The sequence below is a fragment of the Dama dama genome, chromosome 11 (genome assembly GCF_033118175.1).
Source record: "Dama dama isolate Ldn47 chromosome 11, ASM3311817v1, whole genome shotgun sequence".
Classification (NCBI taxonomy): Eukaryota; Metazoa; Chordata; class Mammalia; order Artiodactyla; family Cervidae; genus Dama; species Dama dama.
Genome location: NC_083691.1, coordinates 97,971,951 through 97,998,944, shown reverse-complemented (window position 1 = coordinate 97,998,944; position 26,994 = coordinate 97,971,951). Strand labels below are relative to the sequence as shown.

General features: G+C 43.8%; 1 protein-coding gene across 3 annotated transcripts in view; it reads right to left on the bottom strand.

Moving 5' to 3' along the window:
* Positions 1–7,928, bottom strand: part of REV1 (REV1 DNA directed polymerase) — an 86,426-nt gene extending 78,498 nt beyond the window's left edge. For 2 of the 3 annotated variants that reach the window (XM_061155925.1, XM_061155927.1), the window contains exon 1: positions 7,796–7,926. The gene's annotated coding sequence lies outside the window, so the exon portion shown is untranslated. Of the gene's footprint in view, positions 1–7,795 lie in introns of all 3 variants that reach the window. The other variant, XM_061155929.1, reaches the window with a different exon arrangement.
* Positions 7,929–26,994: the final 19,066 nt, after the last annotated feature.

Genomic DNA, 26,994 nt, shown 5'->3' with positions numbered 1-26,994 from the left:
AGGGAAAGAAAAAAGTTAGTTGCTCAGTCATGTCCAACTCTTTGTGACCTCATGGATTGTAGCCCGTCAGGCTCCTCTGTCCATGGGATTCTCTAGGCAAGAACACTGGAGTGGGTTGCCATGCCCTTCTCCAGGGGATCTTCCTGACCCAGGGATCGAACCCTGGTCTCCTGCACTGACAGGCAGGTTCTTTACCATCTGAACCACTGAACCTGTGAGTATCAATGATGGGGAAGGTAACGGTTGCACACAGGGGCGAGGTTCCAGCTACCGAGCCTCCTCTACACCAAGAGCTCATGTTTGCCACCCACACAAAGCATTAGAGCTCCGAACTCATAAGGCAGACGTGGCGACACACACTAGAAACAAATCCTCCTGAGTAACCGCAATTCAAAAATAAGGTCAAACCCACTCTAGTCTAGATCTGCTATCAGTTCCATCTGTCACAAACCTCTTCTCTCACAAATCCTTATGTTAATGCAACTGCAAGTGAAAATAGAGTGCTTAAGAAACAGCCACTGCATTACTTTCTGGCCTCTTTTCTCTTGCTTTGTGACAGGAATTCCCTATGTTAAAAACAACCAAAAACAACTCCACTACTTTCTAGGATGACAGGACATTTTACCAAGCTACTATATTCATCATAAGACACTAGAAGTCTTCCTCAAGACAGTTTATTTAGGTTCTATGCCTGCATTAACAGATTCTATTTCTGAGAAACCCTCAGTGAGCTCCAAGAGGATATAATAACCTTTAAGGGACAATCAGAGATAAGATGTTCCATTGGGCATAAATAATATGCCAAAAAATTAACCTTCAACACTGTAAACCTAGCAACTTCAACTCAAGATCTAAAATTCAAAGTGCCAACCAAGTGGCTACAACTTAACACCTAACAACTCTAACACCACCACTTCCACCTCAGTAACAAGAATCCCGTGTCATAGATTTAGGTCTCTTTTCAGTTAACAATAGTAATAACCTAAGTTTAAAATTACAAATTCAAAAAGAAACCAAGAGTAAACTTTTTAAGAGTTAAAATTACCGTGCTTTTAAAATACCAAAAGGCATGTAGTTTATAACCCTACCTACAACACAATTTATATAAATAAAGTATTTAACTCAAATGAACCCAGGTTTCAAATGCCATTATTTCCATAAGAGAAAATGCTATTTTCAACAGAAGGCAATCTTTCTACATACATAAATACATTCAAATGCAACCCGCCCCCATTTCTAGTACACTGGAGATCTCCAAGTTACCCCTGCAGAGCTGTATCCAAGACTGAGCTGTGACAACAGGGCCTCTGTCCGCACTTCTTGAGTCTGTGAGAAAGAATCTGGCTGGCCTTTGTCCCAGGTTCCTGGGAGACTCTAAACCCCTGGAATTTCACAACTGACAGCAGTCTCTATTACCCACAGCGGACCCCAGGACCACGTCTTTTATATAAACGGGTGACTCCCAGGTGGCCCCTTATTTCAAGCTGGGGAGGCCATGCTGGCAAGGCCAACCAAGTGATTAGAGGCTTGGCTCTGAGCCACACGCCATCAGCCTGACCTCCTGGAAGAGGGGTCTGCAGATGAAATTCGGCCTTGTGGTCCATGATTCAATCAATCGTGCCAATGTAATAAAAACCCAATAAGACCTCTGGACTCTGAGATGCAGGTAAGCGTCCCTGGTAATCATAAACTGACGGGGCAGGAGGGTGAGTCCTGAACACGGAATTACCGGGTCTCCAGTCTCTCTTCATTTGGAAGATGCTGGTTTGTATCCTTTGTAACAATGTTAATTCTAAGTACAGCACCTTCCTGAGTGCTGTGAGTCATTCTAACAAACGATCAAATCTGAGGGGGCAGTGGGAACTCCCAAATATGGGGCCAGGTGGCCACAAGTGCCGGGGGCCTGCAAGCCCCAAAGCCTGCAGCTGGCATCTGAAAAAAGGGGAGGCTGATGCCCTTAACCTGTGGCACCGGGATGGCTGCCCCAGCGCTGGGCTGTTAAGAGCCAAAACCACACGGTGCACATGAAGCAGGACATACAGCCCTGCCCCTCGTCTCAGGACTTAACAGAGGCTAAATGAGAAAAAGTCGAGTGAAAGCACTTTTTAAGGCCTGTGTTTAGTTGCTCAGTCGTGTCTGACTCTTTGTGACCCCATGGACTGTGACCCACCAGGCTCCTCTATCCATGGGGATTCTCCAGGCAAGAATACTGGAGTGGGTTGCCATCCCCTTCTCCAGTGGATCTTACCAATCTAGGGATCAAACCCAGGCCTCCCCATCTTGAGCCACCAGGGATGCCCTTTTAAGGCCTAAAGCATTACAAAAAGGGACTTTTTTGGTTATGTGCTCAAAAAAATTAGAGAAGAAATTATTAAAATATTTTTAAAATTCATGATTCTTCAGCTTAAATTTCTAACAGGCTTAAAATATCAATAAATAGCCAATAAGTTACACAGAAATAAAGTTTACTATAAGATAAAACTGAGAAATTCAATGAAAAGCATTTTAAATCTCAAGTATAGAAACGATGCAGTTTAGAAAATGTGAAATTCAGCTATTATATTCTGATTAAACCTCCCAAAAGCTCATTTTAGCCTTGATTCTGATCAGGCATGATTGAGAACAATAAGCAACATTTTGCCTACTCATATACTGGGCTCAAGCAAAAACTATTTACATCATAATCAACTTTATGCCCATCCCCAACTGATCTTTTAACTTAAGGATAAGACTATATTGGTCTTTAAAAAGTTTCTCAAACCATCCCAGATGCATATAGCAGAATATACCATTCAACTCTACCCTCTTGAACCTAAGATACTAAGCATACACTGGTCTTTGGGTGATGAAGGGGGAAATTTAGGGTATCAGAGAAAAATGGCTTTAGAGTTTAAAGACACAAAAAATATCCCAACAAAACTAGATTCTAGTTCTATTTCTCCCCTCGATCATCAAATAATTCTCTGGGTCTCATTTTTTCTCCAGGAAAATACAAGGCCATGGCCTACAGAACCTTCAGGGTTCATTCTAGCACTGGCGTTCTGAATCGACTTAAGTGTTGAGAAGTCAGCAACTTAGAATTTAGATATTCTTCAAATTTTAAAAATGCCACAAAGTGATGTCAAAAATCATTAAAGCTTACCATGGCGTAAAAATGTTCTACACCAATGTATGCCTCCTTACTAAAAACAAAAATAACAAAGGTCTGCACCACAATCAACAGAAACACATGTATTTACTTGCCATCTGAAATCTATTTTATTTTAGCCTTAAGCAACTTTAAAGACAGTCATATTTTCCTAAATCTGATACAATCTATGACATGCAAAGCCTTTTCAAAGGAACTACAGAGCTGACCTACCAGGACACACACGATGCTTTGCCTTATTGTTAATGACTTAATAATTCTGCATATCGTCACCCTATTAAAATGTTTCACACTTATAAAACACAGACATTTAAGTATAGTGCAGATGGTCCCTAACTCATAATGCTTTCGTTTACAATTTTTCGACTTTCTGGTGATACCAAAGTGACACACATTCAACAGAAACCAAACTTGCCCTTCTGACCTCTCCCGTGTGATACTCTGCTGGTGCTGGGTTGGGGATCCACATTTCCCAATCAGCCACCCAGTCCTGAGGATGGACCACTGACACACTCACAACCTATTTTTCACTTTCAGTATAGTATGGAGGCTTCCCAAGTGGCTCAGTGGTAAAGAATCCACCTGCCAATGCAGGAGATGCAAGAGACACAGGTTCAATCCCTGGGTCAGGAAGATCCTCTGGAGGGAATGACTACCTGCTCCAGTATTCTTGCCTACAGAATTCCAGGGACAGAGAAGCCTGGCGGTTATAAAGTCCATACAGTACATGGGGTTGCAAAGAGACAGACACAACTGAGCACGCTATAAGCTCTACCTAAGAACCACACACATTTTTCGGGTGTGGAACCCATCATGAAAGAAGGCAGAAATTGAACATACTAAAGATGGTGAAAATCTCCCCTTTCCCAACTACAAGACTTGTACTTCAACTGGATCTCAAGGATTTTCCTGTCTTCAGCCTCCAGCAAGTCCTTTCATCACCACAATCACATCTCCAGCTGAACTTCAAAGAAAAAGATATAAAAGCCACTCCAGTGGATGACTGTTGAGATAATCACTCTTAGCATCTTCCACAGATCTAAGAATAAAGCTGACTCACACCTAAAGACCAAATACTCGTCACCATTCTCAGCAGTTTATTTTTTAAATCCATTCTAGACATCCACAAAATGTATTTATTTTAAAGGGAGTTCCATAAATATAACTTTGGTAGCCAGAAAAATTCAGCAAAATAAAGATAAAACTCGATGAACTGCATTTTTACCTCATGCAAAAACACAAAAGTCCTAAGTGAATACTCAAAGCTAATTTCAAGTAGTGGCTTTCAAAACTGTGAAATAGCCCCTTCTAAACACTTTATATATATTAACTTGATTATTTCTTAGCATAATCCTATAAAGTAGGCATTACTGTCCCATCTTACAAGGAAGGCAAACTAAGGCATCAAAAGATATTCCCTTGCCCAAAGCCACACAATCAGTAAATGGTAGAAGCCAGGCTGTCTTGACTCCAGAACTAATGTTTACATCAACTATATACCACTCATTCACTTAACAAGTTTAACTGAGAGCCTACTGTGTGCCAAGCACCCTTCTAAGCACCGGGGACAGAGCCATGAACAAGTCAGACAAGGCCTCTGCCCTCCAGGGGAGAAGAGGTCTTGGAACAAACAAGTCTTATGGGGGAAATGGATACATGAAGAACCGTTATCTTACCTTGTAATAAATGCTAGGAAGAGAGAAAAAAACAAAATGAATCGAAAGTGACAGAGAGAGGGGCTGGCTTCATTTTAAGGGGTGAGAGAAGGGATCATTTTGATGTGATGACATCTAAGCAGCAAACGGAAGACATCTGTCAAGGCAAGATCACCACCAGGAGGAAGAGGCAGGCCAACTTAAAGAACAGAAGATATAACATCCCTAAAACAGGAATAGTGTGATTTGTTCAAGAAACGGCAAAAAGTTCTGATTCAATTCTAAGGGTAACAGGAAGCTTTTGGAAGATTCTGATCAAGAAGAATGATGGTGTGATTTATGTTTTTAAGAAGACCACTCTGTTACTTTGGGATCGGTCAGTAAGACCCAGAAAAACAGGGTCACGGGGGAAAGCACGGTCACAACCGTCTGAGATACCTGAACTAAGATGAGGATCCATGTATTCTTTATCAGTAGACACTAAAAGTGATTCTTTTTATTTTTTAATTTTTTGGCCATGCGGCATGTGGGATCTTAGATCCCTGACCAGGGATCAAACCCACGGACCCTGCAGTGGAAGCCTGGAGTCCTAACCACTGGACCACCAGGGAAATCCCCAGTAGACACTAAAAGAAGAGCATGCAACCTACTCATCCCTGAAAAAGACTTTCTTAAAATAGTCCTCCTTCCTCATCGCCTGTTCCTGACTTTTTTGGGGAAAAAAAAAAAAATCAGTTTTCTAAAATATCCATGTTAATGCTTTAGTGGGTACTGTTTTAGGAGGAAAATAAGGTTAAAAGGTATTTCCTTCACTTACAAACATACTCTTATGATTTATCATATGCCACACACACCATACATTCCTGAAAAGCAGAAACAGCTTTACTGCTCTTTAGTTCAGGGCTTGTTCATTTACTTGGAGACAAGAAGTGGCAGCTCTTCTGATCAGCTTTCTTCTCACACTTCGTCTCAGCACATCCCAGTGCATACTATTAACAGGTTGTGGACTGCAATGAAGTACACCAAAGGGAATAACACGTATTCAGGGAGCACCACTATGTACCATGGACTCACTAGATGCCGCACATTTAAGAACTCATTTAATCCTCAAATACCCCAGGTAGGAAGTAAAGTCTTCATTACACAAAGGAGAGGAAAAAAAAAAAAAATCCGAGAGATCAGTAACTTAAATTGTCCACAATAATAACAAGCAGAGCCAGGATTTAAGCCTACATCTAACTCTGAAGTTCTTGTCTTTCTACTACAGCAGCTATCAAAGACAGGACTATAAAATATATATCACATGTAGTCTTTCTAGCTTCTTATTACTGACTACCTTGTTGGTGGGGCTGGGTTTCTTTTATGAAGAATCTGAGTTTTGAAGTTGGGAGTGCAGAAGATGAAGTGATCTGACATATTCAAATACATTATTTTGAAAAAGTATTTTCCGCTTGAGATTTCAAAGAAATTAATCATAAAGATTCCCCACCTTTAAAAAAAAATATCTTAAATATCAATCGTTTACCATGAAGTAGGAGTAATGCTCTCTGAGAAGTCTGGTACAGATTCTGCCCTCAAAAGACCTACAGATAAAGACAGGAAGCAAATAAAAAGAAAATCATCAATAATACCTGAGAAGTGGCAAAGAGCCTAAGGAGTGAATGAAGAGCCTTCTAGATCAGGGAAGGATTGCTGGAAAAAGAGGGACTCTAGGTAAGCTTCCCTGGAGAAGGGAATGGCAACCCACTCCAGTATTCTTGCCCGGAGAATTCCACGGACAGAGGAGTCTGGCGGGCTACAGTCCATGGGGTCGCAAAGAGTCGGACTCGACTGAGCCAGTAACACACACAGGTGAGCTTCCCAGAGTCTAGCAAGAACAGGGAGGGGGCAACGCTCTAGCAGCACCCGCTCCGCCTAAGACGAGCCTATGTGCAAAAGCAGAGATGGAAGTTTGGAAAGCAGGTAGACGGTACCTAAGGTTACCTACGTTGCACACTAAAGAGGAAAAGGCTAATTCTCGCAGACTATAGTGGACAGGCTCGGCAGACAGACAGAATTAAGAATCAGAATTACCTCAACTCCTTACCAGCTAGTTACAAGCTCTTTTATGGTACGCGCTAGTCTAGTTATTCTCATTTAAATGATACCATCTCTACGCTGGACGTGACCTGAAAACATGCGGAAGGCAGAAATTACAGTAGACTCAACACCTGCAATCTTTTTTTTTTAAACCAGAGGTGGGTGGGGGGGTCAACTAAGGAGTGATACACTAACATTTCTTTCCCAACTGTTTTGGCTGTAAGAGCAGGGAAACATGGAGGGAAATGCCCCTCTCCGTCCACACAGGTGCTGAATCATTTCACAAGGAGTGCAGTGGGCGAGGGGCGCTTGTCAGGACAGTTGGGGACAGGTGCCCGCGTATTAAGGCAACAGATAAGTAACCAGGAAAAACAAGTGAGTAAAAACTGTCTTCGGGGAGTCCGACACCGATTCCCAGGTCCCGCGGGGCGGAGGGGAGACGCCACGGCGGGAGGCCGGGCGGAGGGTCCGGCGCGGGGCCCCGGCCGCCAGCCCGCGCCGCTCCGAGCGCGGCCGCCCGCGCGCACGAATGAATGGCGCGGGGCTGAAGAGCCGGCGCGGCGCCCGCGCAGCAGCCGGGAGTTTGCGGCGCGGTCCGAGCGGGGCCGGCGCGGGGCGCGGCGGAGAGGGCCGCCGGCGCGGGTCGTCGGCGCGGCGCCTCCGCAGGCGGCCGAGCGCGGGCGGCGACGGCGGGCCGGCCGCGCCATGGCGGAGGGGGAAGGGGAGGTCACGCGTTACATAACCCGGCAGCTGCCGCGCTTCGGGCGCCGCGGGCCGCCCAGGCCGCGAGACCAACGGCCGCGGGGCCCGGGCCGGCGCGCCCGCCCCCGCCCCGCCTCAGGCCGCCGCGCCGGGCGACGCGGGGCCGCTCCCACCCCGCCCCCACCCCCGCCTCCGGCCCGGGGTCGCTCACCTTCAGCCCTGCCCCAGACCACCATGCCCGGGCACGGCCGCCTCCTCCGGCCTCGCGGGCCCCGGAGCCGCCGCACGGTGCCCTCGCCGTGGGCGGGGAGGAGGGCCGGCGAAGGAGTCGCACCGCCGCGCCGCGGTCCACGCTCGCCCCACGCTCGCGGCGGCCGGCCTGCGCGCGCTCGGCGCCTGCTCCGCCCCTCCCCCCCGGCGGGCGCGCGCGCCGCGGCTCCGCCCCGCCCCGCCCCTCCCCCTCCGGCAGCCGGCGCGCTCCCAGGCCCCGCCCCGCCCGCGGCTGCTCGCGCTCCGCCCCGCGCGGCGCTGGCGCCCGCGTGGAGCACTGCCCCGGGCGATGCCGAACCGCGGGCGCCGAGCCCCTGCTGTCCCCGGCCGGCCCGCAGCGGCCGCGCCTCCCTGGCACATGACCGTCTCGCTCGCGGGGGCAGAGAGGAGCGCTGCGCGGGCCCGCCTTCCGCATCGCGCCGCCAGCCCTGCACCCCGAGCCCGGCGCGTCTCCCGCTTGGGTCACGTAGCTGTCCTGGCCTCCGGGAGGCCCAGCCCGGCTTTGCGCTCCCCGGTCCGGGAGGGCACAAGTCAGGGACTGACCATGCTGGAAACCCTGGAAGATCCGTAAAACACCGGGGTCCCCCGCCACTAGCCGTTGACTCACAGTGACATCTAGTGACGGAAGGGACACTCGCGAACTAACACTTTGCTGTGTCAGGGGGCGACCGGGAACCAGGGCCCACGGACGTTAGTGGGAAAGAAAGCTGTGCCGCCGGGGGGGTGAGCGTTGCCAGCTCCCTTGGGGGCTCGAACACTGGTCCCTGCGCGACCAGGCTCGCCCTGCATTGCACCTGGATCTTTGTAAACCTGAGGCAGGTGGCCCATCCCACATGCAGCACTGGGGTTACACGTGAAAGCAATTTGATACTACTGTCGAAAAAAAAAATTATATATTATGTATGCCTAAATACAATCATAATTGAGGACCTTCTGGCAAAAGACAAGTTGTTCCATAAGGACCATTTTCCCCCTCTTGGCAATTTTGGTTTGCCAGGAGATCATCCCATATCTCTATTACAATAGTCTTTATTGTTGCAACGCACAAGCATGAAGCGAACCTCCCAGCAAAGGCTCAACACTGTCCATTTATTCCCTTACCTGAAAGACTTGAAGAGTTTGCAAGTGCTTAGGAAACAATTAGTACTCTTTTTCAAAACTGATTTTGCAGAGCAGAGGCTTGTTTACTGGTGATTCAGCCAGTATTCAAATAACTTGTTTCCTTTTTCGAGTCCCTTTGTTTTTGCTACTTTATAGACTTCTATAAATGCACTTCAACTTGAGTATTCTTGTCTAACCTTGCTGAAAATGTTCTTCTGAGAAGTCATATTTTTTTTCATTTATTTTTATTAGTTGGAGGCTAATTACTTTACAATATTGAAGTGGGTTTTGTCATACATTGACATGAATCAGCCATGGGGTTACATATATTCCCCATCCCGATCCCCCCTCCCACCTCCCTCTCCACCCAATTCCTCTGGGTCTTCCCAGTGCACCAGGCCCGAGCACTTGTCTCATGCATCCTACCTGGGCTGGTGATCTGTTTCACTAGAGATAATATACATGTTTCGATGCTGTTCTCTCAAAACATCCCACCCTCGCCTTCTCCCACAGAGTCCAAAAGTCTGTTCTGTACATCTGTGCTAAGACGTCATAATTTAATAAAAACGGCATCATTTCAACAGGACCACAAACAGGTACTTCAGGGTATCACCTCGTGAGATGCCACAGAAAACCAGTGGCAGCCCCTTATTATTTTTTTTAATATAAATCTATAAATGTCAGTATTCTATTAACATGAAATGGTAAAACTCGATTTTCAAATTGAAGAATGACCTGTGAACTCTACAGGAACAATACTCTTATATTTCAATTTTCTTTCCCACTCTCTTCTATCCAAGTCAAAGATTTTTTCCCCCTGTATTTTCTCAAGAAAGAAACACAGACATTGAGATAACTGACCTCAGCAATACCTTAATAGAATATAGTGAAATGGTATTAGCTGCATTTTAGTGCAAATTAGTAGGCAGTCTCCAATAACAAGGGAGAAAAATCAGTTTGCTCTCTAGATAAAACAGGCCAAAAAGAGAGATAAAAAATAGATAAATAAAATGTACATTTTATACCTACACATTTTGTATGCAGATATACACAAACCACAGAATCCTCTGATACAATTTTGTCAAAGTTTTCTTTTGCCCATTCTAGAATATTCTGTTATGCTATCCCATAATATATTGCACAGTGCCTAAAAATCCTTCTATTTCAATTTTATCCAGTCACCTACACTCATTCATTCATTTATTTACTTCCATTTATTCTCATGAGGACTATCTTTCCCAGTCTGAGGAGAGCGGGCCTCACCTTTGGGTAAAAGCAGCTGAGAAGCCCACTCAGGACTCTCTCACATAGGGGAGCCCTTTGGGGGCACTGCACCTCACTCCTCTTTTCTGAAATTTATTAAAAATCATTTTTGAAAGGTCTAATATTAATGCCATCTCAAGATCCTATGAAAGTGTAGACCCCTGACACCTGTAGGGACAGCCCTGGATAAGGACATGACCCTGATATCTTTTAACCTCCATATCCAGCAGTAAGCTCTTCTTGGAAACATCCACCTCTGGTTTCCTCACATGCCAAAAACAGAAAATAAGAACATGGAACCATTAAAAAACACCAATCTGTACTTAAGTCCCTTGGGTGAAATACACACTGTAACTCATGTATATGCTCTTAGGAAAGAGTGATCTTGCTAATTGTTATAAGGCAATATATGCTTTTATGCTATAAGGCAATTTATGCCGAAAGACAAAATAATAAGAAGGAGCACAAGCCCACAGAAATTTTGAGAGGAAATTGGAACCAGAATTGGCTAACAAGACTTAATTCTTCTAAACACAGTATCTGTTTTTACAGAGTAAAGACACACCATGGACAGATATGTATAATATCAGCCCTCCTTAAGGGCAGAATTCCATCTGTAACTGGGCTTCCCAGGTGGCGATAACAGTAAAGAACCCATCTGCCAATGCGGGAGACTCAAGAGATGCAAATTCGATCCCTGGGTCAGGAAGATCCCCTGGAATAGGAAATAGCAACCCACTCCAGTATTCTTGCCTGGCAAATTGCATGGACGGAGGAGTGTGGCGGCCTACAGTCTATGGGGTCGCAGAGTCGGAGACGACTTAGCACACACAGTGCCACTGTAACTGACTGGATCCATCAGAGTCGGAACTGTGGCTACAGCGGCCTGACTGTACCACATTGTGTTATATAAGGGGCTTGGGCCTCTGGGGATGCTGGTATCCGAGGGGTTCTGGAATACATCCAACATACTTAAATAGCATAGTTCACAAGATTCGAGATGATGCAATAATGACTTACGATGAGCATTCTGAGTGCCAGTCACCGTTGTGTGAATGGTGAACATACTGCATGTCCTGCCCTTGACCAGTTTCCGGTGTAGCGAGGGAAGCAAATAAACACCACACACTTGCAGTACAGGCTCAGAGCTGTTGCCAGAGCGTGGTCCACGGAGCACACACGGAGGGTGTCTGGGAGGGTTCCTAGAGAGAAGGACATCCCAGGAAGGACCGAGAGACAAGTGAGATACCATCAGGAAGGACCGAGAGACAAGTGAGATACCACCGCCCATGGAGGGAGCAACACGTGTAACGGCAGAGAAGGGAGGGAGAACAAAGAACATTCCAGAAACTGCAAAGTGTGAAGTACAGAGGGGCATGGGTGGGGGTGGGGTGTGTGCTGAAAAAGGAGGCTGGAGAGGCAAGCAGGGGTCAGGGAAGGGAAGGGCCCCATAAAGTGTATGACTGAGTTTTGACTCTATCCTAAAGGCTTTAAGGGATAGTGTGACTTTAGAAAGTCACTCTGTTTGCTGTATGGAAAACAGGTTGGGGAGGCAGTCAGGAGGACTTGTAATAGCCTAGGTTTTCAGGTGCAGGCTTAGAGGAGGCAGGGGTTGCATCTGGCCTGAGTAGGGATTTTGCAAGGCAAGTATAATGAAGAAAAGGGCAAATGCAAATCAAAACTACAATGAGGTACCACCTCACATGGGTCAGAATGGCCATCATAAAAAAATCTATAAACAGTAAATTCTGGAGAGGGTGTGGAGAAAAGGGAACCCTCCTGCACTGTTGGTGGGAATGTAAATTGGTGCAACCACTATGGAGAACAGTATGGAGGTTCCTTTAAAAACTAAAAATAGAGCTCTGATATGATGGAGCAATCCCACTCCTGGGCATATACCTGGAGAAAACCTTAATTTGAAAAGTTACATGCAGCCCAATATTCATGGCAGCACTATTTACAATAGCCAGGACATGGAAACAACTTAAATATCCATCAACAAAGGGATGGATAAAGAAGATATGGTACATATATACAGTGGAATATTCAGTTCAGTTCAGTTCAGTTGCTCAGTCATGTCCGACTCTTTGCAACCCCATGAACCGCAGCACGCCAGGCCTCCCTGTCCATCACCAACTCCCGGAGTTTACTCAAACTCATGTCCATCGAGTCAGTGATGCCATCCAGCCATCTCATCCTCTGTCGTCCCCTTCTCCTCCTGCCTCTAATCCCTCCCAGCATCAGGGTCTTTTCCAATGAGTCAACTCTTCCCATGAGGTGGCCAAAGTACTGGAGTTTCAGCTTCAGCAGCAGTCCTTCCAATGAACACCCAGGACTGATCTCTTTTAGGATGGACTGGTTGGATCTCCTTGCAGTCCAAGGGACTCTCAAGAGTCTTCTCCAACACCACAGTTCAAAAGCATCAATTTTTCAGCACTCAGCTTTCTTCACAGTGGAATATTACTCAGCCATAAAAAAGAACGAAATAACGCCATTGCAGCACCATGGATGGACCTAGAGATCACCACACTTAAGTAAAGTTAAGTCAGAAAAAGGATAAAATCACATAGTATCACTGGTATATGGAGTCTAAAACAATGATACAAATGAACCTATTTCCAAAACAGAAAGACTCACAGACAGAAGACAAACTTATGGTCACCAGAGAAGAAAGGCAGGGAAGGGATGAGTGAGGAGGCTGGAATTGACAGATACACATTATTACATATAAAATAGATAACCAACAAGGACCTGCTGTATAGCACAGGAAGCTTTACTCAATATCTTGTGATAACCTATAATGGTTAACATATGATATTGCTTATATGTGGAATCTACAAAAAAGGATACAAATGAACTTATTTACAAAACAGAAACAGACTCACAGACATAGAAAGCAATCCTTTGGTTACCAAAGGGGAAAAGGTGGAGAAGGATGAATCAGGAGTTTGGGACTAACATATACACACCACTATATATAAAAAATGGATACACAAGAAAGTCCTACTGTGTAGCACAAGGAAAGATATTCAATATCTTATAGTAATCTTTAATAGAAAAGAAATTTTAAAAGAATGTTTAGATATAACTGAATCACTTTGCTGTACATGTGAAACTAACACAACATTGTAAATCAACTGTACTTCAATTTTTAAAAAAATCTCTTTATGGTCATTTTTGTGAGATTTGGAAGAAATAATGTGTGCTTAAACCAGAAAGTCTCATTGAATTATTTTTAAAATTAATGAATGATTATTTTTCTGGTTTGCTTAGGTCAGTTGTTCCTTCCTGATGTTTATATCAGATGTTTCAGAGCCTGTGTTTTCTATCTGAGATCGATCAATAATCTGAGTGATAGATTTTCTTCCTGCTTTCTTCCTTTCCCTTTCTCTAAATCTCCTTGTGCATGAAGCAATGCATTTTATTTATGAATTGCCTGGGAATACTACCACTGGATACCAGCCAGGAAAAAAAAAGCATGTAAAGAATCTGACTGCAATGCGGGAGCTGCAGGGGACTTGGGTTCAATCCCTGGAATGGCAAGATCCCCTGAAGGATGAAATGGCAACCCACTCCAGTATTCTTGACTGGAGAATCCCATGGACAAAGAAGCCTGGCAGTCTACAGTCCAGGGGGTCACAGAGAGTTGGACAAGACTGAGCAACTGAACTGACAACCACCATTTAAAACTACAAGGAGTGTTTCCTTAGACAGTGTGTGTGAGTGTGTGTGGGTCTTTGTGCATGTTTGAAATATAGGGTGTGCCCTTATGAACAAGTTAGAATCACAAAGAACCATGCAAATGTAATTGTACCCCACCTCCATTTATCTTGGGCCCTGGCTAGGGAGTTTGGAATCAGAACAGAGAGAGGGTATCCCTGGGTGACACAGCCTATGGGGAATTTCTGGGCTGGGTGCCAGGAAGCCTCTTCTTGTGGATTCCCAGAACAGATTCTTAGAGCAAAGCAGCTGCCATGGACAGAACTCCTCTTGGGCTCCCCTTCAGGGCTTTTCCAGGCCTTGTCAGCCCCGGCTCTGTGATAGGCCTGTGTCCTTGAAGCTGATTTCTCTGTCAAGTGTGAGTTGACTCAAGTTGGTTTCAGTAACTTGCAGCCAAGCTTACTAAGGGCTTCTCTGGTGGCTCAGACGGTAAAGAATCTGCCTGCAATGCAGGAGACCCAGGTTCGATACCTGAGTTGGGAAGATCCCCTGGAGAGGGAATGGCAACCCACTCCAGTATTCTTGCCTGGAGAATTCCATGGACAGAGGAGCCTGGTGGGCTGCAGTCTGTGGGTCACAAAGAGTCAGATACGGCTGAAAGACTAACACTTTCACTTTCAAGGATACTAAGATTAAAATCTGTGTTTCACTCATCTGAAAGGTTGATCGGACTCTCTTTGGAGAGTTAAAGCATTTCTCCCTACTAACATCACAAAGAACCAAGGTCAGGGCTTAGGACCAACAGCTCTCAACTCAACTATCCTGGGGACCAGCAAATTCCCATGATTTTGGACTTTAGCAGAACTTGATCTCAGGGACTCACTATGTGCCACCACATGGAGAAAACAACATAAGGACACAGGCTTAATTTATCGGCCTTGCCCTTTTCATTAGAACAGTAAGCAAACCCAAGGAACATTCTAAATTGCCATGAGCCTTGGACTGAGTGGGAGAGAATGAGAAATGTACTCTTAATTAGCACGAGAGGTGGGAAGATCACATTTTTGGAGGAAAATGTGAATGCCCAAAGTGAATGTCCTAAATGATGCTGTATATCTTGTTTTTAAACTCTCCTAGATGAGGTTTTTCTTAGGGTCTGTCTGTAACTGGAATCCATCACATTAGCAAAGCCCAAAGGGAAAATACAACTGAAGTTATATACCATATCGGCAGGAAAGCTGAAAATAAAGCATGGGGACTTTCACTGCCCACTCTGTCAACAATGAGTCAGGGACCTGCAGGGACCTTGAGAGATGGAGTCTGTTTCTGAATTTTATTGGGTGATTTCCCCTTTGTAGGTGTTAAATACCGGAGGAAAAATAATTAATCCACAAGTTGTGAAAATGATGACTTAGGCCGATGGTATTCAAACATAGATGCCACTTTAAATGGAGACTAGGTTTTGTTATAGAAACATCACTGGACCAGAAGATAAGGACCAGGTGTCTGGTTCTGACACCAGCACCAATGAGCCACTTAATCTTGGACAAACAGTTTAGCTTCTCCAAACCTCAAATTCCTGGTCTGTTCAATGAGTGGACTGTGATAAATGGTGTTTTCTCTAGTTCTAACACCCTATGAAAACACTAATATTTTAAAAAGTTTTACTTCATATTGGAGTGTAGTTGACTTACAATGCTGTGTTTTAGATGTTCAGCAAAGTGATTCAGTTATAAATATACATATATATCTGTTTTTTTCCAGATTCTTTTCCTGTATAGGTTACTATAGAGTATTGAGTAGTTTCCTATGCTGGACAGTAGGTCCTTATTGGCTATCTATTTTAGATACAGTTCCGTGTATATGTCAATCCCCAATTCCCAGTTTCTCCCTCCAATCTTCCTCCTTTGGTAATCATAAATTTGGAAAACATTCATATTAAAGGTTTAAAAACTGAAAAAAGTGAATTGGACTGATGGTTGTATTGTGCAGTCCAAAATATTCAAAAGAATGCAATTCACCAAATACAATTTTAAAAAGCTAAATGGTTAAGAAATATATTCAATTAAGGATACAAAGAACAACAGAGAGGCTTTTGTTTCTATCTCTTTTTTTTTTTTAAGGACAAGAGGAAGTCAGAATAGAGATAAGGGGATTATAAAAGACAAGCAGAATTCATCATTATATGAATTTAATCAGAGAAAGATTTTAAAAAACTAAGAGGCTCAATACTGCAAGCAGCATTCATAATCGTTGGCTTTTAAACCACACATACGAGACATCAAATGTTTTTGCATGGGGGGAAGAGTGGCTCAGAGTACAAAAGAAATAAAGACTAGTTTTTTAGAAGACAATTTCATGACTCACAGAGGGAGAGTGAAGAATCGCCAAAATCTAGGAACAACAGTTGATGTTCAGGAGGAGACTGAGTGAAAGGGCATTGGTAGAAATGATTATTAACAGGTGGAATGCATTTCAGCTAGGCAAAGCACCAAGCTCAGACAGTATTGTCTCAAAGGTGTCCAGCAAAGAAACAGAGATATAGATAAAACTTGAAAACAATTATGAAAAAAAAAAAAAACCAAACCAAAACCCAACCAATGTGAAGATTCCAGAGTAGGAAGAAGCACAGTTACCTTGAAGGAAAAACAACAAAAAAACAACTGAAAGACGAAGTCACAGCAGACAATAGTTGGTGTGCATGCGTGCTAATTTGCTTCAGTCATGTCCGACTCTGTGCAACTCTATGGACTGTAGCCCACCAGGCTCCTCTGTCCATGGGGACCCTCCAGGCAAGAATACTGGAGTGGGTTGCCATGCCCTCTTCTACAGGATCTTCCCAACACAGGGGTCAAACCCACTTCTCTTATGTCTCCTGCACTGGCAGGTGGGTTCTTTACCACTAGTGCCACCTGGGAAGCCCAGACAATAGTTTAGGCAAATGCAAAATCTATTGTGGGAAAATGGCCAAGAAGAGAGCTATGGAGGGACTTCCCTGGTGGGTCAGTGGCTGAGACTCCAAGCTCCCAATGCAGGGGGCATGGGTTTGATTCCTGGTCAGGGAACTAGATCCCACATGCCAACTGGCATGCCCCAACTAAGAATTCTCATGCTGCAACTGAATATCCTACATGCCGCAATGAAGACCCAGCACAGGCAAACCAATGAACTAGTTAAAAGAAAGCTATGGAAAAGCAACTTGAATTTTGAAAAGGACCATTTGGTCTCATTCTCAGACATGAGCTTAACCATCCATCACCAAATTTTGGGCATTTCTGGAGGTTACTTCTGTAATGATGAAGTAAAGCTAAGGGTTGGTTCTGTGCACAATGATTTTTAGTAGGGAGTATTTGAAATTCCTGCAGGGGAGATCATTTCAAATGCTGTGCCAGAGGCTAGCAAGTTGCCCCCTTATAAGCCAGTAAGAGGTCGAAGGGTGGCTCATCAGTGTCCTGGAGTTAGAACACCACTGCTCAGAGAGCCCAGATCCCCAGAAGGAAATGGGAAGGGCAGCAGGAAAGAAGAAATGGGTGAGGAGAGGGGCTCTAGGGGTGAGCAGCATCTGTGCAGTTTGGTCCCCTCTGCAGTGGAAGTCTTCTCTTGGCCTCCAGGTCACTGGCCTGCTTCCTCACCAGTGTCACTTAGGGGCACTCTCTCCTTCACCCACCACTCTGCAATCAAACTTTGTGCCTTTCCTCAATTCTACCTCTGGCTCTTCCCCTCTGTCCCTCTGTCCAAAATACTTCCAAGCTCCCTGTGTGGCCAGTTCCTGCCTCCCGTTCAGACCCCAGCTCATCACTCACCTTGGCAGAGTGACCTTCCCAATGACCAGCCTGCCCAAGGTGTTGCCACCATGCTTTCTGTACACTTTCCATCACATCCCTGGCTCTGTTGTCCATCTCCTATCTTATCTCGTGCCCAAATACTCTCCATCTCACTGCCCTCACTGGAGTATGAGCTCTCTAAGAGAGATTTGGTTGTCTTGCTCAGCAGGCATTGGAGGCATTGGTTGCCTGGATAAAAGAATGATAATTACCCAGTTCCCACCAACTTTTCTTCCAAGTGTCCCTTATCTCTTCATCTTTATTCCAATGACTGTAGCTCATCCCTTTCCTTTCAGACTCACACAGTTGCTTCCTAAAAAAATCACCCTGCCCTTTTCTCTGGCCCCTCCCACATGTTAGTTTCAGATGACTCTCCCTAAGATATCATCTTTGTTATGACTCTTCCTATGATGAATTTGTCAGTGCTTGCCAGCCAAGGACCACTGGGGACATACCTGTAGTTAGCAATCTAGTTTATTACTCACTGGGCTTCTCTGGTGGCTCAGTGGTAAAGAATCTGTCTGTTGATGCAGGAAATGCAGGTTTGATCCCTGGGTTGGGAAGATCCCCTGGAAAAGGAAATGGCAACCCACTCCAATATTCTTGCCTGGAAAATTCCTTGGACAGAGGAACCTGGCAGGCTACAGTACGTGGGGTCATAAAGAGTCAGACACTAGCAACTAAGCAACTACAACAACAATTATTACTAGCAATGGAGGACACACAGTATGTGTGTGTGCAGCGGTGGGACTCTCTCAGGAAGACTGAGAGGAAGAATCTACTGTAAGATTTGTCTTTGGGTGGGTGATTTGGAAGCAGGTTTAAGGAAGTGGGGGTACACTCTAGACTGCATGTCAGAAAGCAGGGGTAATTCTATGATTGCTTGTCTTAATAACTCTTACCTGTGGGGAGAGAAGATCAGAAGGAAGACAAAGTTGTAATTAGTAAAGGAACAGAGTCACTCACTTGGTTGAGACAGGAGCTGTTTGGTAATTTTGAGTGGCAGAGTGACCTCGGTTTTTCCATACTTAAGCAAAGCTATGAAGTGACCTTGCTAGGTCTCATTTCATCACGGTCTCAGAGAGACCTTGTCTGAGAATGGGAAGCTGTGAGATGGTTTCTTTCTACTAGAAGACTTACACACCTTGCTGTAACAGGCCAGTTTCTGAATATCACAAGCTGCTCTGTTCTTTTTATTTTTTTCTCTCTCTCTCATTCACTTTGGTCAAGGGCAGATGAAGTCAGGCCATGAAACATCAATCATGATATCCAGATTGTTACCATTGCCAGGTTTTTGTTGATTATGATCAGAAAAGTGTCCTTTGAATGTAGTCTGTCATTAATCAAAGGTTAATCTTTCCTTCTTCTTTGTAGGAGGAGTTGTTGAAATTCTTAAGTGACAGTGGCTTTGCAGAAGCTTTAAAGACTCTGGACAGGCTACATCAGCCAACTGCAACACAGACAATTATCAGAAGTAGCATACTATTAGCCTTTGGAATTGGGTTGGAGCCAGGTCTAGATGATGAGACCCAGGCAATGAAGGTGTATCCCATAGTCCACCAGAGTCTCTTCAAGAGAGCCAGATAGCTTTTTCTTCTAGCTTACTCAAAGCTGTTCTATGTACACTTGTGTTTATACAGGTGCAACCAAAGTATTTGCTATGGCACAAACTTCCCCTTGGCTGGTTAAGGGGAAATCAAGGGCTACATGGTTGTCCATGACGACTCTAGATGCTGAATTAGACTGGCTTTTGGGATTCTGACTACATATATATATACTTTGAGCTGGAAAACATAAATCTAAGATCCAATACCTTGGGGGTTTTTCTGCTATTAACTGACATGGTCCTTTCACTAAATCTCCAGGTCATAGACCTTGCAGAGACTCTTTGCTGTTGTTTAGTCGCTAAGTCATCTCCAAATCTTTTGTGACCCCAGGTTCCTCTCTCCATGGGATTCTCCAGGCAAGAATACTGGACTGGGTTGCTATGCCCTCCTCCAGGGGATCTTCCTGACCCAGAGATCGAACCTGTGTCCCTGATGTCTCCTGCTTAGACATTGAAGCTAATGATAATACTTTAGGTTATGGGAGTTAAGGGTTTCTGAGAGCTTTGCTAATTTTGTTTTAGAATTCCTCTACTCCCATTATTATTATTATTGCAAGAATTCTGGATCATTAGTTTCACACTAGAAGACAAAACTTTATGAAGTTATTTAATAAAAATACCAGTAAAATACATGTCCCTCTCTTTAGAGAAATAAGTGAAGACAAGTTGGGAAAACAAAGCAGGTAATTTCCTTTTTTCTTTTTAGTTCAGTTCAGTCACTCATTTGGGTCCGACTCTATCTGACCCCATGGACTGCAGAAGCCAGGCCTCGCTGTCCATCACCAACTCCCGGAGTTTACTCAAACTCATGTCCATCAAGTCAGTGATGCCATCCAACCATCTCATCCTCTGTCATCCCCTTCTCCTCCCACCTTCAATCTTTCCCAGCATCAGGGTCTTTTCAAATGAGTCAGTTCTTCGCATCAGGTGGCCAAAGTATTGGAGTTTCACCTTCAATATCAGTCTTTCCAATGAATAGTCAGGACTGATTTCCTTTAGGATGGACTGGTTGGATCTCCTTGCAGTTCAAGGGGCTCTCAAGAGTCTTCTCCAACAACACAGTTCAAAAGCATCAATTCTTCGGCACTCAGCTTTCTTTATAGTCCAACTCTCACATCCATACATGACTACTGGAAAAACTATAGCCTTGACTAGATGGAACTTTGTTGACTAAGTAATGTCTCTGCTTTTTAGTATGCTGTCTAGGTTGGTATTAACTTTTCTTCCAAGGAGTAAGCATCTTTTAATTTCATGGCTGCAGTCACCATCCGCAGTGATTTTGGAGCCCAGAAAAATAAAGTCAGCCACTGTTTCCATTGTTTCCCCATCTATTTGCCATGAAGTGATGGGACCAGATGCCATGATCTTAGTTTGCTGAATGTTGAGTTTGAAGCCAACTTTTTCACTCTCCTCTTTCACTTTAATCAAGAGGCTCTGTAGTTCTTCTTCACTTTCTGCCATAAGGGTAGTGTCATCTGCATATCTGAGGTTATTGATATTTCTCCTGGCAATCTTGATTCCAGCTTGTGCTTCATCCAGCCCAGCATTTCTCATGATGTACTCTGCATATAAGTTAAATAAGCAGGGTGACAACATACAGCCTTGACGTACTCCTTTTCCTATCTGGAAGCAGTCTGTTGTTTCATGTTCCCTTGGTATCTTGAGGCGATTTAATTTTCTTGAGAAAATTAAAGGAGATAAAGGAGATTAAAGGAGATAAAATTCTTCTAAATTTCTTGAGGAGATCTCTAGTCTTTCTCATTCTATTGTTTTCCTCTATTTCTTTGCATTGATCACTGAGCAAGGCTTTCTTATCTCTCCTTGCTATTCTTTGGAACTCTGCCTTCAAATGGGTATATCTTTCCTTTTCTCCTTTGCCTTTTGCTTCTCTTCTTTTCACAGCTATTTGTCAGGCCTCCTCAGACAGCCATTTTGCCTTTTTGCATTTCTTTTTCTTGGGGATGGTCTTGATCCCTGCCTCCTGTACAATGTCACGAACCTCTGTCCATAGTTCTTCAGGCACTCTGTCTATCAGATCTAATCCCTTGCATCTATTTGTCACTTGCACTGTATAATCGTAAGGGATTTGATTTAGGTCATACCAAAATGGTCTAGTGGTTTTCCCTACTTTCTTCAATTTAAGTCTGAATTTGGCAATAGGAATTCATGATATGAGCCACAGTCAGCTCCCAGTCTTGTTTTTGCTGACTGTATAGAGCTTCTCCATCTTTGGCTGCAAAGAATACAATCAATCTCATTTCAGTATTGACCATCTGGTGATATCCATGTGTAGAGTCTTCTCTTGTGTTGTTGGAAGAGGGTGTTTGCTATGACCAGTGTGTTCTCTTGGCAAAACTCTATTAGCCTTTGCCCTCCTTCATTCTATACTCCAAGGCCAAATTTGCCTGTTACTCCAGGTATTTCTTGACTTCTTACTTTTGCCTTCCAGTCCCCTATAATGAAAAGGACATCTTTTTGGGGTGTTAGTTCTAGAAGGTCTTGTAGGTCTTCATAGAACTGTTCACCTTCAGCCTCTCTGCATTACTGGTCAGGGCATAGACTTGGATTACTGTGATATTGAATGGTTTGCCTTGGAAACCAACATAGATCATTCTGTCGTTTTTGAGATTGCATCCAAGTACTGCATTTCAGACTCTTGTTGACTGTGATGGCTACTCCATTTTTTCTAAGGGATTCTTGCCCACAGTAGTAGATATAATGGTCATCTGAGTTAAATTCACCCATTCCAGTCCACTTTACTTCGCTGATTCCTAAAATGTTTTTGTCTGATCTTCTTTTCTTTCTCTTCTCTCTTTCCTCCCTTCCTCCATCTCTTTCTCTCCTTCTTTCTCTCTGCCCCACCCTGCCATGGTTAGAGCAGCAGCTCCCAAAGGAGAAGCATTAATCTTTTCTTAGAACAAACAGGCAACAACCAGAATAGATTCACAACCCAGGCAGGAGGCTTTGACAGAAAGGCCATTAGGAGAGTTTAAGGATTCCTGAAGTTTGGTTCCTATCCACATCTGGTCTCCAGAGTTTTGCTAGGATTGTGTCACTAGCTGGTGGGAGGTGTTTTGGAAACTTCCTCATTATAAGATTACCCCACTAATGTTAGTCTAACACCCCTGCCAATTGATTTTTGCTATTATGTATAATACCATAGGACTTCCCTTGTGGCTCAGCAGGAAAGAGCCTGCCTGCCAAAGAAGGAGACATGGGTTTGATCCTTGGGTTGGGAAGATCTCCTGGAGAAGGAAATGGTAACCCACTCCAGTATTCTTGTCTGGGAAATCCCTTGGACAAAGGAGCCTGGTGGGCTACAGTCCATGGGGTTGCAAAGACATGGCTTAGTGACTAAACAACAACATAATATAATAAAACATTTTTGCTAAGCTTCATTAAAATTTTCTTTGGCACAACCAGAGAGGGTGCCAATTTTTTTTTTTTTTTTTTTGGCTCATCCTGAGAGTGCCAAGTATTATCTAATTAGTTAGCATCCTAATTTTTTCCACTTACATTTTTTGAATCAGGGGCTGGTCTCTCATAGCTTAATCACCTCTTTGAATTCCTCCAACACCTATCTTTCCTGTATGAGTGCATGAGCAGTTCTCTTAGATAATGCTGCCCTTTTTCTGGGCATAGTGGTCAGCTAGAGCACTACCGGGAGATTCAAGTTCTTTGCATTTTGAGTGACCTTCCGCTTTTATTAGAGCTATTTCCTTAAGTGAAAGCAAGGCATTAAAAGTTCTTTAATTTGTTGCCAAATTTTTATAAGGGATCTTGCCGATGTAAGAAAGGCTTTCTGAAGCATTCTGAAGTCATAGACTACTCTTAAAAATATATTCATTATCAGTATAACTGTTTGCTCTTTTATTCTTTTTCAGCTGGTAGAGCCAGGTAAGGGCAATTATATCTGAGCTGATTTGATTTGGCAAGTAGCTTCTCTTCCAAAGGTGAATTTGGGTTTGTGGTAACATAACCTCCTCGACAATTTCAGGTTTCTGTTTTTAAATAAGAGCCACCCACCAATAAAATCAGCTTAGGGTTACCCAGAGAATCTGTAATAAATTGGTAGGAGACATAGAAAATTCTTGAAGACACACAAATAATCATAAAGTTCTCCTTTAGGTGAAGGAAGGGGAGAGGTTGGGTTTCCTGTGTTGTAGCAGTAGATAGTAATGTTGAAAGAAAAAGAGTAACGTTTCATTGGATGTGAGGCAGCGAGTTGAGAAACACTGTCTGCTTTCCATATGTAAAGGAGTCTATTCACGGAGAGCCATTAAGTTTGGTGGAGTCCCTACATCTAAGCCAGCTGAGGCTGCCGAAGCTTTGATGCTGCCGCTTTGCTCTTCTGTGTGTATGTGCGTGTTTAGTCGCTCAGTCGTGTCTGATTCTTGGCGACCCCATGGACTGTAGCCGCCCAGGCTCCTCTGTCCATGGGATTCTCCCAGGAAGAATACTGGAGTGGGTAGCCATTCCCTTCTCCAGGGGATCTTCCCAACCCAGGGATCGACCTGGGTCTCCTGCATTGCAGGTGGAGTCTTTACTGTCTGATCCACCAGGAAAGCCCACTCAATTCTTAGATGAGGTAACTGTGTCTTAGCGGCCAGGTCTAAACGACGATTGAAATAAGCTATGGGCCTCTAATGACTCCCAGGTAATCGAGTCAACATTTATGGTTTATGACAACTAGGCAACCCAGGTTTGAGGTTGTTGCGGACCTGTTCTTAGGTGTCAGAAAGTTTATTCATCTTCCAAATATACCTTCAAGGTCTGAAGATTTAGTTCTGAAAAGGAGATTCAGTATTAGACAAGCTTGGCACGCAGTGTCTGCAAGAAACAATCATCCTTGCTTGTTGTTCAGTCCCTAAGTCATGCCTGACTGTGATCCCATAGACTGCAGCGCGCCTGGCTCCTCTGTCCTTAACCATCTCCTGGAGTTTGCTCAAATTCATGTCCATTGAACCTGTGATGCTATCCAACCGTCTCATCCTCTGTGGCCGCTTCTCTTTTTGCCTTCAATCTTTCACAGTATCAGGGTCATCCTGCTGCTGCTGCTGCTAAGTCACCTCAGTTGTGTCCGACTCTGTGCGACCCCACAGACCAACCAGGCTCCCCTGTCAATGGGATTCTCCAGGCAAGAACACTGGAGTGGGTTGCCATTTCCTTCTCCACAGGGTCATCCTAGGAGTCCTCAAAGTTTATTTTAAAAAGTTGGTCTTGGAAAATTCGGAATAGTTTGTCATTTTCAGTGTAGTGAGAGAGTTATCTTCTTGTGATATTGTCTGCCATAAATAATGAACTTGTTGTTGCAAAATTGAATTTCTTTGAAGGGTGTAAGTCTCTTCTGGACTAAGGTCTTTAACAAGTGGTGCTGGGAAAACTGGTCAACCACTTGTAAAAGAATGAAACTAGAACACTTTCTAACACCATACACAAAAGTAAACTCAAAATGGATTAAAGATCTAAATGTAAGACCAGAAACTATAAAACTCCTAGAGGAGAACATAGGCAAAACACTCTCCGACATAAACCACAGCAAGATCCTCTATGACCCACCTCCCAGAATATTGGAAATAAAAGCAAAACTAAACAAATGGGACCTAATGAAACTTAAAAGCTTTTGCACTACAAAGGAAACTATAAGTAAGGTGAAAAGACAGCCCTCAGATTGGGAGAAAATAATAGCAAATGAAGAAACAGACAAAGGATTAATCTCAAAAATATACAAGCAACTCCTGAAGCTCAATTCCAGAAAAATAAATGACCCAATCAAAAAATGGGCCAAAGAACTAAACAGACATTTCTCCAAAGAAGACATACAGATGGCTAACAAACACATGAAAAGATGCTCAACATCACTCATTATTAGAGAAATGCAAATCAAAACCACAATGAGGTACCATTACACGCCAGTCAGGATGGCTGCTATCCAAAAGTCTACAAGCAATAAATGCTGGAGAGGGTGTGGAGAAAAGGGAACCCTCTTACACTGTTGGTGGGAATGCAAACTAGTACAGCCGCTATGGAAAACAGTGTGGAGATTTCTTAGAAAACTGGAAATAGAACTGCCATATGACCCAGCAATCCCACTTCTGGGCATACACACTGAGGAAACCAGATCTGAAAGAGACACGTGCACCCCAGTGTTCATCGCAGCACTGTTTATAATAGCCAGGGCATGGAAGCAACCTAGATGCCCATCAGCAGATGAATGGATAAGGAAGCTGTGGTACATATACACCATGGAATATTACTCAGCCGTTAAAAAGAATTCATTTGAACCAGTCCTAATGAGATGGATGAAGCTGGAGCCCCTTATACAGAGTGAAGTAAGCCAGAAAGATAAAGAACATTACAGCATACTATCACATATATATGGAATTTAGAAAGATGGTAACGATAACCCTATATGCAAAACAGAAAAAGAGACACAGAAATACAGAACAGACTTTTGAACTCTGTGGGAGAATGTGAGGGTGGGATATTTCAAAAGAACAGCATGTATACTATCTATGGTGAAACAGATCACCAGCCCAGGTGGGATGCATGAGACAAGTGCTCCAGCCTGGTGCACTGGGAGGACTCGGGGGAATCGGGTGGAGAGGGAGGTGGGAGCGGGGATCGGGATGGGGAATACGTGTAAATCCATGGCTGATTCATATCAATGTATGACAAAACCCACTGAAATGTTGTGAAGTGATTGGCCTCCAACTAATAAAAAAAAAAGATTAAAAAAATAAATAAATAAATACACACAAATCAATCTTAAAATTTTGCTCATTTTTTGAATGTAGTAAAAGATCATCCACATATTAGATTAGAAGAGAATCACAAGGAAATCTCAAATCTTTAACATCTCAATTAATCTGAGAGAAATAAGAGGGGAGCTTCAGCAAATTTCTGAGACAAAATAGTCCAGGTGTATTGTTTATTTTCCCTTGAGAAAGGAAATAAATATTGACTGTCTAGACCTAATAGGATGCTAAAGAATGAACATAAGTCCATCACAGTGAAGTGGGTGGTTTCGAGTAGTGGTGAAGACAAAATTGAATTGCGGTTAAAGACTACTGGGAAAAGAGGAATCACCATTTTATTTATGGTGGCACAGTCTTGCATAAATCGATATCTATGCCCATGAGGCTTCTTACCAGGCAATCCTGGAGTTTTATAAGAGCTGATGCAAGGAATAATGAATCCCTGATTTATAAAATCTTCTGTACTGGGTCTCAATCCTTCCTTAGCTTCAGGCTTTATAGAGTATTGAGCAAGAACAGGGCAGGGTTTAGAAGAGTCCATTTCTATTTTGATGGGTTTGGTCTTCAGAATTCTTGAGTAGGTCTGTTGGCCCAGAGAAAATTAGGGCTCATATAATTGCTCAAATTGAGATTCAGCTGGATTTGTAGGTATAGCAAGGGTGCCATCTAAATTGCACTATTAAAGGATTATGCATAGGAGGGACTTTGGGTGTTTCCAGCAATAATCTGAGGAACATTTGAATGGGTAGTTCCATTTACATAAAACATCCTTGCCAATAAAATTTACCGGTGTGGTGTCAAAGAGAAGAAAACATGTTGACTAGTGAAGGGTCGAGAGTTACAGTCACAGGCTGGGTAATGGGAAGAGTTTGAGCGCTATTGGAAATTCCTAAATGGTTTGATGCTAGAGACACTGTGGTAGAATTTA